Genomic DNA, 11,616 nt, shown 5'->3' with positions numbered 1-11,616 from the left:
ATAGGGTTGCTTGCATGTTCAATTTAATACTTTCAATAGCTTATTTACCATGCATGCTATGTGTTTGTGAAAACGCCCGTATGGCATTGTGCACTCTTTTTTGATCTCTTATTCTACTACTCTAAATGCTTGCTTTTCACAAAACCCTTTTTATATTATATTATTTAAATATAATTGTTATTACAAACAGGTTATTAGTTTGAAAGGCTTGGTAATCTCACTTGGACATTACATGCGTGATCTATGCTACTCATGCCTTTGCTGGCATGCCAATAAACACCTTGCATTTAATTGTCATCATATGCACTTGCTATATTTCCATTGATGATTTTTCACATGTAGTCATGACCATGTGTTCACATCATTCATCTTTAATGTGCATTGATTACCACCTTTCCCGTTCTCTTCGTTGCTCTAACCCTTGACATTTTAACATACTTTCTCTTTTCTTTCTTTTAGGATGGCCACCAAGAAAGGCAAGGAGAAAACTATTCCCAAATCAACAGCAAGGAGAGGAACAAAAAGAGCATTAGTGGCAGAGCCATCTTTAACTGCAATTAAGCCCTCAACAAAAAGAATTAAGAGGATTATAAAGGTTGATGAAAAAGAGAAAGCCTTCCCAGCAAAGGACACTGTGCGATTTACCAACCGCTACTGTGAGCAGATGTTCCCCATACTGGTTGAAAGGAGTTACAACAACGAATACCTTCTTATCCTCCCGACCCATATTGCTGAATTTGTTGAGCCACGAATTGAGCGACGACAATGGGGATTCCTACAGAGACAGCCACGGCAGGTTAATCTTTCCTGGGTAGTCGATTTCTACTCTAATTTCTACCTGCCAACCCTGCAGTCTGTCTATGTCCGTCAGAAGCAAGTCTCCATTACAGAAGAGGCCATTCAGCGAGCTTTAGATCTTCCTCCTACTCCAGAAGGACTGGACGCATTTCAAGAAGCTTCACTCAAGCGCCAAACATACCAATTTGACTAGGATGCTGTTCTCAGAGTTATCGCACAACCTGGCAGCAGATGGATCTACGGATACCATCGTTCCCAACCTAAGGAAATATCGGCTTCTGCACTTACCTTGGAGGCTCGCGTATGGGCACAGATCATGTCCCATTATGTCTTTCCGAGCACTCACGAGTCCTCTTTCACTGCAGACATGGCTGTTTTACTATGGTGCAACCTTATAGACCAGCCTCTAAACCTACCAAGACACATCCGAAATGCAATGGGACATGTACAAATTACGGGTAACTGACCTTTTTCCGCCTTGGTTTCAGATCTCGTCTCAGCAGCCGGAGTCTCCTACAGAGCTGGGGACACCAAAGCCATGCTTCCACGGGATGATCAATACGTTCTAAACGGAAAATATATCAGACCTCCAGCAGCCACTACAAGCCAACCTACTGAACCGGCTGAAGACATTCCTCCTTCAACACCACCAGCACCCACAACAAACCAACTGCTCCATCAGATACTTGAAAGGTTGGATCGGCAGGAACACAAAGCAAAGCTAAGAGAGCGCCGTAACAAGCGCCGATTCACATACCTCAAGGAGCTACTTATGGGAAACTACAAAGACCCAGACACCCCGGACTCCACTTCCTTTACCAGCACAGGGAGCCATGACGGTCCCGACTGTGGAGATACTGCTACCAGCCCACCTTTATTCCTGACAGATGGCACCGAGCACGGTGCAAAGCCTTAAGTATGGGGAGGTCGGTCAGTACCTAACTTCCGGAGGTAATTTCTCTTCCCTAACACCAATAAAATAGGATATTTAGTTAGTTTTTCTTTTGTAGAATAGGATAAATTGCATAGTAATAGGTTAGTTGCATGCATGTTCTACTTGATTGAAAAGATAATAAATTCCTTTTAAGACCCTATTTTTTTGAAAAAAAAATTTTCACTAATTTAAACAAATAAAACCTTTATGTTAAATTTGTTTGAAGTTGTAATTGGAACATGGTTTTTGAGCTAAAGAACACACAACTTGAGACTTTGAGCTTAGTTACATGGTTACCTTATTTAACCATAAATATTTTATTCTTGTGTGTTTACTTCTCTATGATTGTAATCTATATTTTGTTTCACCCTATATGTCCAATGTTTAACATATTTATATGCTTGCATATGATTGAGGCCACTATTTGTTTAGCTCACTTATCCCAATTAAGCCTACCCCTTAAGTTACCTTTGTTAGCCACTTTGAGCCTTTAAATCTCATTTGTTCTGTATTTTACCACATCACTAGCCTTAAGCGGAAAAACAATTATATATCCCAATTGAATCTTTGGTTAGCTTGAGATAGAATTGTGTGTTAATTGAGTATGGGAAGATTGTGGGAATAAAAGATAATAAGGGAATGTGTCATGATAATATAATGGGAATTTGGGTACCTACTCATGTGAAACCATAGAAATTAAAAATTCATGTGCATTGATAAGCTATGTTTATTTTCATGTTAAAAAAAATACAAAAAAAAAATACAAAAATATTCAGTAAATAAACAAGGGGACAAAATTACCCCAATGCCAAGTTAAAATTCAAAGATCAATGCATATAAGATAAAATTAAAATAAAGGGTGATACATGAGTAGGGAATGTGAAAGGAAAATTTTGGGTAGCTAGGTATGAAATTTAAAGTTATATAGAATATATATATGTGTTAGGTGAAAGCTTAGGTTAATTAAAGATTCAATTTATAAGCTTACTTTGCCATATATGTACCCTTACCGTTACCTTGGCCCCATTACAACCTTGAAAAGACCTCATGATGTTTGCATTGGTACGTTAAATGTTGTTGATTGGTTAGGTGTAGAACAAATTTTAGAAAGCATGATTAGAGAGGAGTAGAGTGATCACCCTATACACTTGAGAGACTAGAGAGCACATACATCATCAGTGAGGGTTCAATGCTTAAATTCTATGTTCCCTGCTTTCATGAGCTACCTTCTTGCATTTTTATCTGTTCTTACTGTATAAGAATTGAATTAGTAGAATTTGATTTGTGATTGTCTTGAAGAGCTTATTTACTTTTAACCAAGTGGACAAGAATCATATAGTTGCATTCATATGTATAGTTTGCATTGCATTGCATGAGCTTTACATGTTCCTACTCATTTATTTTATCTCCTTCAACTAAGCATGAGGACATGCTAATGTTTAAGTGTGGGGAGGTTGATAAATCATTATTTTATGGTTTATATTGTGTTTAATTGTGTGGTTTTATCAAATCTTTACCCACTTATTCATATGATTAGCATGTATTTACAATTCCTTCCCAAAATTACTCCATGGTTGAAAAATTGCTTCATAGAGACTTTTAATTATGTATTTTAATTTTCCTTTATTCCATTTGATGCTGTGATCCCTGTGTTAAGTGTTTCAGGCATTATAGGGCATGAATGACTTGGAAATTGGAGAGGAGGCTTGCAAAAATAGAAGGAACACAAGAAACTAAGGAGATGACCAGCGAGAAGCGACGCGGACGCATGGCTCACGCGACCGCGCGAAACGGAGAAATTGTAGTGACGCGCTCGCGTGCCTGACGTAAACGCATGGATTGGAAACTGCACGGATGACGCGAATGCGTGGACGACGTGCACGCGTGGCAAGGCAAAAGGCTGGATGACGCGAACGCGTGGATGACGCGATCGCGTGACGTGCGCGATCTGCAGAATTTGCAGAATTCACAGGGGGCGATTTTGGGCCATGTTTTGACCCAGTTTTCGGCCCAGAAAAGCAGATTAGAGCCAGGGAACATGCAGAGACCAGCAGAGACATTCATTCCGCATAATTTTTAGTTTTTAGATCTGAATTTACTCCTCCTCTAGGTTTTCTCTCTACACATTCATAGTTCTTAGGATTTTGTTTTTATTGCTTTTTTGGATTGGGATATTGAGAAGAGTTATTACCTCCGCCAAGACTTCATCATTCTAGTTTGTTTTCCTTACTTGTCACTTACTCTTTCATATCCTTAATTTGTTCAGAATTACTATTGGATTATTTTTAGAATTTATTAATACAAGAACTCTTTTTATTTTTAATTGGTCTTTTGGATTATTATTTATCATGTCTTTCTTTATTTCCCTTTCTTATTTTGTGAAGTTTACCTTCATAATGAGCGAGTAGTTCCATAACTTGATTGGGAGTTGATTGAAAGGAGAACCTTGAGTTGGAATGCTCAAGAGTAAAATTGTAATTGGGTTTATTGTTGGATCGCCCTCTAGTCACTAACACTAATCCTTCCCAAGGGAGAGGATTAGAACTTGTGAATAGAAATAGACTTCCAACTTGCTTGACTTTCCTCTACCTTGTAAAGGATAACTAAGCAGAACAACCTTCAATTATCAATTAATCTTGGGAGAACTCTAACAAGGATAGACTTTCCGACTAATCTACTCCCGGTCAAGATTTTTATTTAAATTACATAAATTCTCTGATTTAATTTTCTGTTTATCAAACTCAAAACCATTTTTGAAAACATCTGATTAATAAAATAGCACATCTTTCTGCAACTCGTTGGGAGACGACCTGGGATTCATACTCCCATTATTTTAATTCTAATTTTGTGACAACCTTTCTAAATTGATAAGCGGATTTTTGTTGGTTAAGAACTGTACTTGCAACATATCTCTTATATTAATTTCTTAATCCGCCAATTTCCGCCATGTCAGTTCCATTCTTCCAAATAACAACAAAGGCATGCCATTGGAGGTTGGTAAAGGCAGGGTGTTGAAAGAGGGAAGCAAGGTGGCTCTAGTTGGATATAGAACAATGGTACAAAGCTGTGTGGTGGCAGCAAAGGTTCTTGAAGCACACAGCATCTCAACAACCGTGGCTGATGCTCGATTTTGCAAGCCTCTTGATGGACCATTGATGATGCAACTTGCAAGAGAGCATGAAATCTTGATAATAGTTAAAGAGGGTTCCATTGGAGGGTTTGGTTCTCATGTTTCTCATTTCCTTGGCCTCAATGGACTCCTTGATGGCAACCTTAAGGTCTACCTTTAATTAATTATTATATTGTGTGCAGCACCACCCCTTTACTTAATTATATATATGTTCAGTACTAACCTACATGTTTGTGTTGGTGCAATGGCGAGCCATGACTCTGCTTGATAGATACATTGAGCATGGATCTCAGAAGGATCAAATTCAAGCAGTGGGGTTGAGTTCAAGCCATATTGCAGCTACTACTTTGTCGTTAACCAATGTTCAATGGGACAATCGTTTGCTTCTCAGCATGCAAATATGAACCTTATTATTAATAGGATTTCAAATGTAAATAAATATATAACACTAATAAATTAAAACTTTGTCAAAGATTTGTTATTAGACCGTGATTATTTGATGATTATTAAAACACCCCTAGTCTGCTGATGGTAACAGCAATTTGTATATCATAGGAAACAGGGGTGATTGGCTGCTATATAGCTAGCTTTTATGACTCTTATATTGATAAGAACATACAATTAAATGCAAACCATTGATAAAATTCAATAATCACTCACAAAGGGCAAAGTTTGAACATGAAACAGCGCGTACATCAACTAAATGAAATAATTCATTATAAATAAAAAGATTCACATATATTTAAATAGTCCAAAAGAAATAAGTGCAAGATATAAAGATAGCTTATATTTTAAAGATAATTAAAATGGTCTAATTCAATCCATAACTACTAATAAAAGAGGTTATAAAATCTTAAGTCTAAATGATAGACTGCTACATCTTTTTATTCCAGTCAGTGACAGCAAGCTCCATTATGTATCCCGCTTCGAGTTATTAGAGTCATTCACCAAATCCACAGCCAGGCGCATCCTTGTGTAATCATTGACAACCTAACAGACAGTAACAATGATATCACATAATGGAATAAACATAACTTTATTAACAATGATATTTTTCTTACCCATGTCTTATTACCGAGGCTCCAATAGCGATTGAGGTGCATCCATTGAGTGGCCCAAATAACACAGTCATTCATTTGCCACAATTCAATGCACATATTAACAAAGCAATATAACAAAAGAACAAGCAGCCACTAAATTGAATATATACTTTGAAAAATGGTATATTTAAACTTACGATTTGGCAGATTGTTACGGGACAGCTGGCTCATTGAATTTATACTTAGAAAATTGAATGTTTCTAAAGGAAGATGTTTCACCGAAGTTCTTGTCGGATAAAAAATTCTCAAGGTAATTTAACATATTGTTAATGACACTCTTACGATCTGTCATCAATGTGCCCTTTTTGAAAGAGTCTAGATATCTCACGATCTCGTAAAGTAAATTAACCACTATGAGAAACCAATGGCCATTGAGGTAAACTGGCACAAAAATCTACAACAACAGTCAAAAAATAACCTTAAATAAAAACAGTCATGAAATATTATTATACGAATTAATTGATAGTTCAATAAAATTAACGAACCTGGTGTAAACTGGCAAGATCTCCCATGAAGTTATCCTTGATGTATTTTATTGTACCGACACAGTTCTATTTCGGGCTTAAAACAATTTGCTACAATGAATATTGAACTAAGTGAGGAATCTTATTATGTTTCTAGTCTATCTGGGAAGATATATTAATTTTGAAGACTAAATTTTTAACTATAAATAAACTTATAGAAAATGTCGGTGGCAGAAACCATTGGTTGCCATATTTGTTTTCTTTTGGCCCAAAATTCCCTTTGGTGAGCATCGAACAAACTAAGGTAAGGACCTATGGAGTACATACAATCATGGTTATTCTGCACTGGTGCACGAAATTACAATCACACTTTTGTAACTCCGCACAACTAACCAGCAAGTGCACTGGGTCGTCCAAGTAATACCTTACGTGAGTAAGGGTCGATCCCACGGAGATTGTCGGCTTGAAGCAAGCTATGGCTATCTTGTAACTCTTAGTCAGGATATCAGTAATTCTCATATTTAATTGTAAAAAGTAAAAGAACATGAAATAAATACTTGTTATGCAGTAATGAAGAACAGGTTGAGGCTTTGGAGATGTTTTGTCTTCTGAACCTCTGCTTTCCTACTGTCTTCTTCTTCATGCACGCAAGACTCCTTCCATGACAAGCTTTATGTTGGGCATCACCGTTGTCAATGGCTACTTCCCGTCCTCTCAGTGAAAATGTTCCAAATGCGCTGTCACCGCACGGCTAATCATCTGTCGGTTCTCGATCATGCTGGAATAGGATCCATTGATCCTTTTGCATCTGTCACACGCCCAACAATCGCGAGTTTGAAGCTCATCACAGCCATCCCTTCCTAGATCCTACTCAGAATACCACAGACAAGGTTTAGACATTCCGGATCTCAGGAATGGCCGCCAAAAATTCTAGCCTATACCACGAAGACTCTGATTTGAATCATGAGGCTAAGAGATAAGCATTCAATCTAAGGTAGAACGGAGGTGGTTGTCAGGCACGCGTTCATAGGTGAGAATAATGATGAGTGTCATGGATCATCACATTCATCAAGTTGAAGTGCGAATGAATATCTTAGAATGGAAGCAAGCGTAATAGAATGAAAAACAGTAGTAATTGCATTAATTCATGAAGAACAGCAGAGGTCCTCACCCCCAACAATGGGGTTTAGAGACTCATGCCGTAGAAAATACAATAAGAAATGTGTAGAATGTCATGAGGTACAAGATGAATCACTAAAAGTAGTTTTTATAGTAAACTGGTGACCTAGGGTTACAGAAAATGAGTAAGCTAGGGTGTTTAGTGTAAAAATCTACTTCCGGGGCCCACTTGGTGTGTGCTTGGGCTGAGCATTGAAGCTTTCATGTGTAGAGACCTTTCTTGGAGTTAAACGCCAGCTTTTGTGCTAGTTTGGGCGTTTAACTCTAGTTTTTATGCCAATTCCGGCGTTAAACGCCAGAATTTCTTGAGCTGACTTGGAACGCCTGTTTAGGCCATCAAATCTCGAGCAAAGTATAGACTATTATATATTGCTGGAAAGCCCAGGATGTCTACTTTCCAACGCAATTAAGAGCGCGCCAATTGGGCTTCTGTAGCTCCAGAAAATCCACTGAGTGCAGGGAGGTCAGAATCCAACAGCATCTGTAGTCCTTTTTCAGCCTCTGAATCAGATTTTTGCTCAGGTCCCTCAATTTCAGCCAGAAAATACCTGAAATCACAGAAAAACACACAAACTCATAGTAAAGTCCAGAAAAGTGAATTTTAAATAAAAACTAATAAAAATATAATAAAAACTAATTAAAATATACTAAAAACATAATAAAAACAATGCCAAAAAGCGTAAAAATTATCCGCTCATCACAACACCAAACTTAAATTGTTGCTTGTCCCCAAGCAACTAAAAATCAAATAGGATAAAAAGAAGAGAATATACAATGAATTCCAAAAACATCTATGAAGATCAGTATTAATTAGATGAGCGGGGCTTTTAGCTTTTTGCCTCTGAATAGTTTTGGCATCTCACTTTATCCTTTGAAGTTCAGAATGATTGGCTTCTAACCATTTTGTTTTCCAGTATTACCACCGGATACATAAATGCCACAGACACATAACTGGGTGAACCTTTTCAGATTGTTTCTCAGCTTTGCTAGAGTCCCCAATTAGAGGTGTCCAGAGCTCTTAAGCACACTCTTTTTGATTTTGGACCACGACTTTAACCGCTCAGTCACAAGTTTTCACTTGACACCTTCACGCCACAAGCACATGGTTAGGGACAGCTTAGTTTAGCCGCTTAGGCCAGGATTTTATTCCTGTGGGCCCTCCTATCCACTGATGCTCAAAGCCTTGGATCCCCTTTTTTATTTTACCCTTGCCTTTTGGTTTAAAGGGCTATTGGCTTTTTCTGCTTGCTTTTTCTTTTTCTTTCTTTTTTTTTTTTTGCGTTCTCTCTCTTTTTTTTCTTCTGCAAGCTTTTCACTACTTTTTCTTGCTTCAAGAATCAATTTTATGATTTTTCAGATTACCAAATAACATTTCTCCTTTTCCATCATTCTTTCAAGAGCCAACAATTTTAACATTCATGAAGCAACAAATTCAAAAATATGCACTGTTCAAGCATTCATTCAGAGAAACAAAAGTATTGCCACCACATCAAAATAATTAATCTGTTTTAAAATTCGAAATTCATGCACTTCTTTTTCTTTTTCAATTAAAAACATTTTTCATTTAAGAAAGGTGATGGATTCATTTTCATAGCTTTAAGGCATAGACACTAAGACACTAGTGATCATGTAATAAAGACACAAACATAGATAAACATAAAGCATAATAATTCGAAAAACAGAAGATAAAGAACAAGGAGATTAAAGAACGAGTCCACCTTAGTGATGGCGACTAGTTCTTCCTCTTGAAGATCTTATGGAGTGCTTGAGCTCCTCAATGTCTCTTCCTTGCCTTTGTTGCTCCTCTCTCATGACTCTTTGATCTTCTCTAATTTCATGAAGGAGGATGGAATGCTCTTGGTGCTCCACCCTTAGTTGTCCCATATTGGAACTTAATTCTCCTAGGGAGGTGTTAATTTGCTCCCAATAATTTTGTGGAGGGGAATACATCCCTTGAGGCATCTCAGGGATTTCATGATGATTTTTCTCATGCTCTTGTTGAGGTCCATGAGTGGGCTCTCTTGTTTGCTCCATCCTTTTCTTAGTGATGGGCTTGTCCTCTTCAATGAGGAGTCTTGGCCATAACTTCATAGAAGTGGTCTTAATGGATCTTTGAGATGAATCTCTCCATCTCTCATGACTCGAAGGTGGAAGCAATTACCTTTCCATTCATCTTTCTAGAGGTTCCTTTGGCCTTAGGTGCCATAAATGGTTATGGAAAAATAAAAAAGCTCAGCTTTTCCACACCAAACTTAAAAGGTTTGCTCGTCCTCGAGCAAAAGAAAAAAGAAAGGAGGAGAAGAAGAAGAGATGGAGGAGATGGAGGTGTTTGGTAGAGGTTATTTTGGGAAGAGTATTATGAAAAGGTGTGAAGAAGTGAGAGAGAGTGAGTTGAGGTTGGTGGGGATCCTGTGGGGTCTACAGATCCTGAGGTGTCAAGGATTTCTCATCCCTGCACCAATTAGGCATGCAAAAAGCCCTCTGCTGCCAATCATGGCGTTAAACGCCAGGTTGCTGCCTATTTCTGGCGTTTAACGCCAGCTTCTTGCCCTTTTCTGGCGTTAAACGCCAGTCTGGTGCCCATTTCTGGCGTTAAACGCCCAGAATGGTGCCAGACTGGGGGTTTAACGCCTATTCTGCTGCCCTTACTGGCGTTTAAACGCCAGTAGGCTTCTCCTCCAGGGTGTGCTATTTTTCATTCTGTTTTTCAGTTTGTTTTTGCTTTTTCAATTATTTTTGTGACTTCACATGATCATCAACCTACAGAAAACATAAAATAACAATAGAAAATTAAATTGGGTTGCCTCCAAACAAGCGCTTCTTTATTGTCTTTAGCTGGACCTTGACTAAGCTTCATTCAAGCCTCATTTTTGAGCATTCTTGCTCAAAATTGCTTTCAAGATAATTTTTGATTCTCTGTCCATTAACAATGAACTTTTTGTCAGAATCAATATCTTGAAGCTCAACATATCCATATGGTGACACTCCTGTAATCACATATGGTCCCCTCCACTGGGATTTTAATTTCCGGGGAATAATCTGAGCCTAGAGTTGAACAGCAGAACTTTTTGTCCTGGCTCAAAGACTCTGGATGACAATTTCTTGTCATGCCACTTTTTTGCTTTTTCCTTATAAATTTTTGCATTTTCAAAAGCATTGAGTCTGAACTCCTCTGGCTCATTTAGCTGGAGCAATCTTTTCTCACTAGCTAACTTAGCATCCATGTTTAGGAATCTGGTTGCCCAGTAGGCTTTATGTTCCAGTTCCATGGCCAGATGACAGGCCTTGCCATACACAAGCTGGTATGGAGAGGTTCCTATAGGAGTCTTGAATGCTGTTCTGTATGCCCACAGAGCATCATCCAAGCTCTTTGCCCAATCCTTTCTACGGGCAATTACAGTCCGTTCCAGGATTCTCTTTAATTCTCTGTTAGAGACTTCAACCTGCCCATTTGTCTGTGGATGATACGGAGTTGCTACTTTGTGGCTGATTCCATATCGAACCATAGCAGAGTAAAGCTGTTTATTGCAGAAATGGGTGCCCCCATCACTGATTAGTACTCTGAAAACACCAAATCTGCTGAAAATATGTTTCTGGAGGAACTTCAGCACAGTCTTGGTATTATTAGTGGGTGTGGCAATTGCTTCCACCCATTTAGATACATAGTCTACTGCCACCAGAATGTAAGTGTTTGAGTATGATGGTGGGAAAGGACCCATGAAGTCAATACCCCATACATCAAACAACTCAATCTCTAAGATCCCTTGTTGAGGCATGGCATAACCATGAGGCAAGTTACCAGCTCTTTGGCAACTATTACAGTTATGCACAAACTCTCGGGCATCTCTATAGAGAGTAGGCCAATAAAAGCCACATTGGAGGACTTTAGTGGCTGTTCGCTCACTTTCAAAATGTCCTCCATACTGTGATCCATGGCAATGCCACAGGATCTTCTGTGCCTCCTCTCTAGGGACGCATCTGCGGATCATTCCATCTGCGCATCTCTTAAAG

At 38.4% G+C, this 11,616-nt stretch overlaps 1 pseudogene; it reads left to right on the top strand.

The window, feature by feature from the left end:
• Positions 1 to 460: 460 nt before the first annotated feature.
• On the top strand, positions 461 to 5,022 carry LOC110266504 (uncharacterized; annotated as a pseudogene).
• Positions 5,023 to 11,616: the final 6,594 nt, after the last annotated feature.

Source organism: Arachis ipaensis, chromosome B9 (assembly GCF_059453495.1).
Source record: "Arachis ipaensis isolate K30076 ecotype BB chromosome B9, ASM5945349v1, whole genome shotgun sequence".
NCBI lineage: Eukaryota > Viridiplantae > Streptophyta > Magnoliopsida > Fabales > Fabaceae > Arachis > Arachis ipaensis.
Note: the sequence above shows the minus strand (reverse complement) of the source record. Positions and strands in the feature narration are given on the sequence as shown.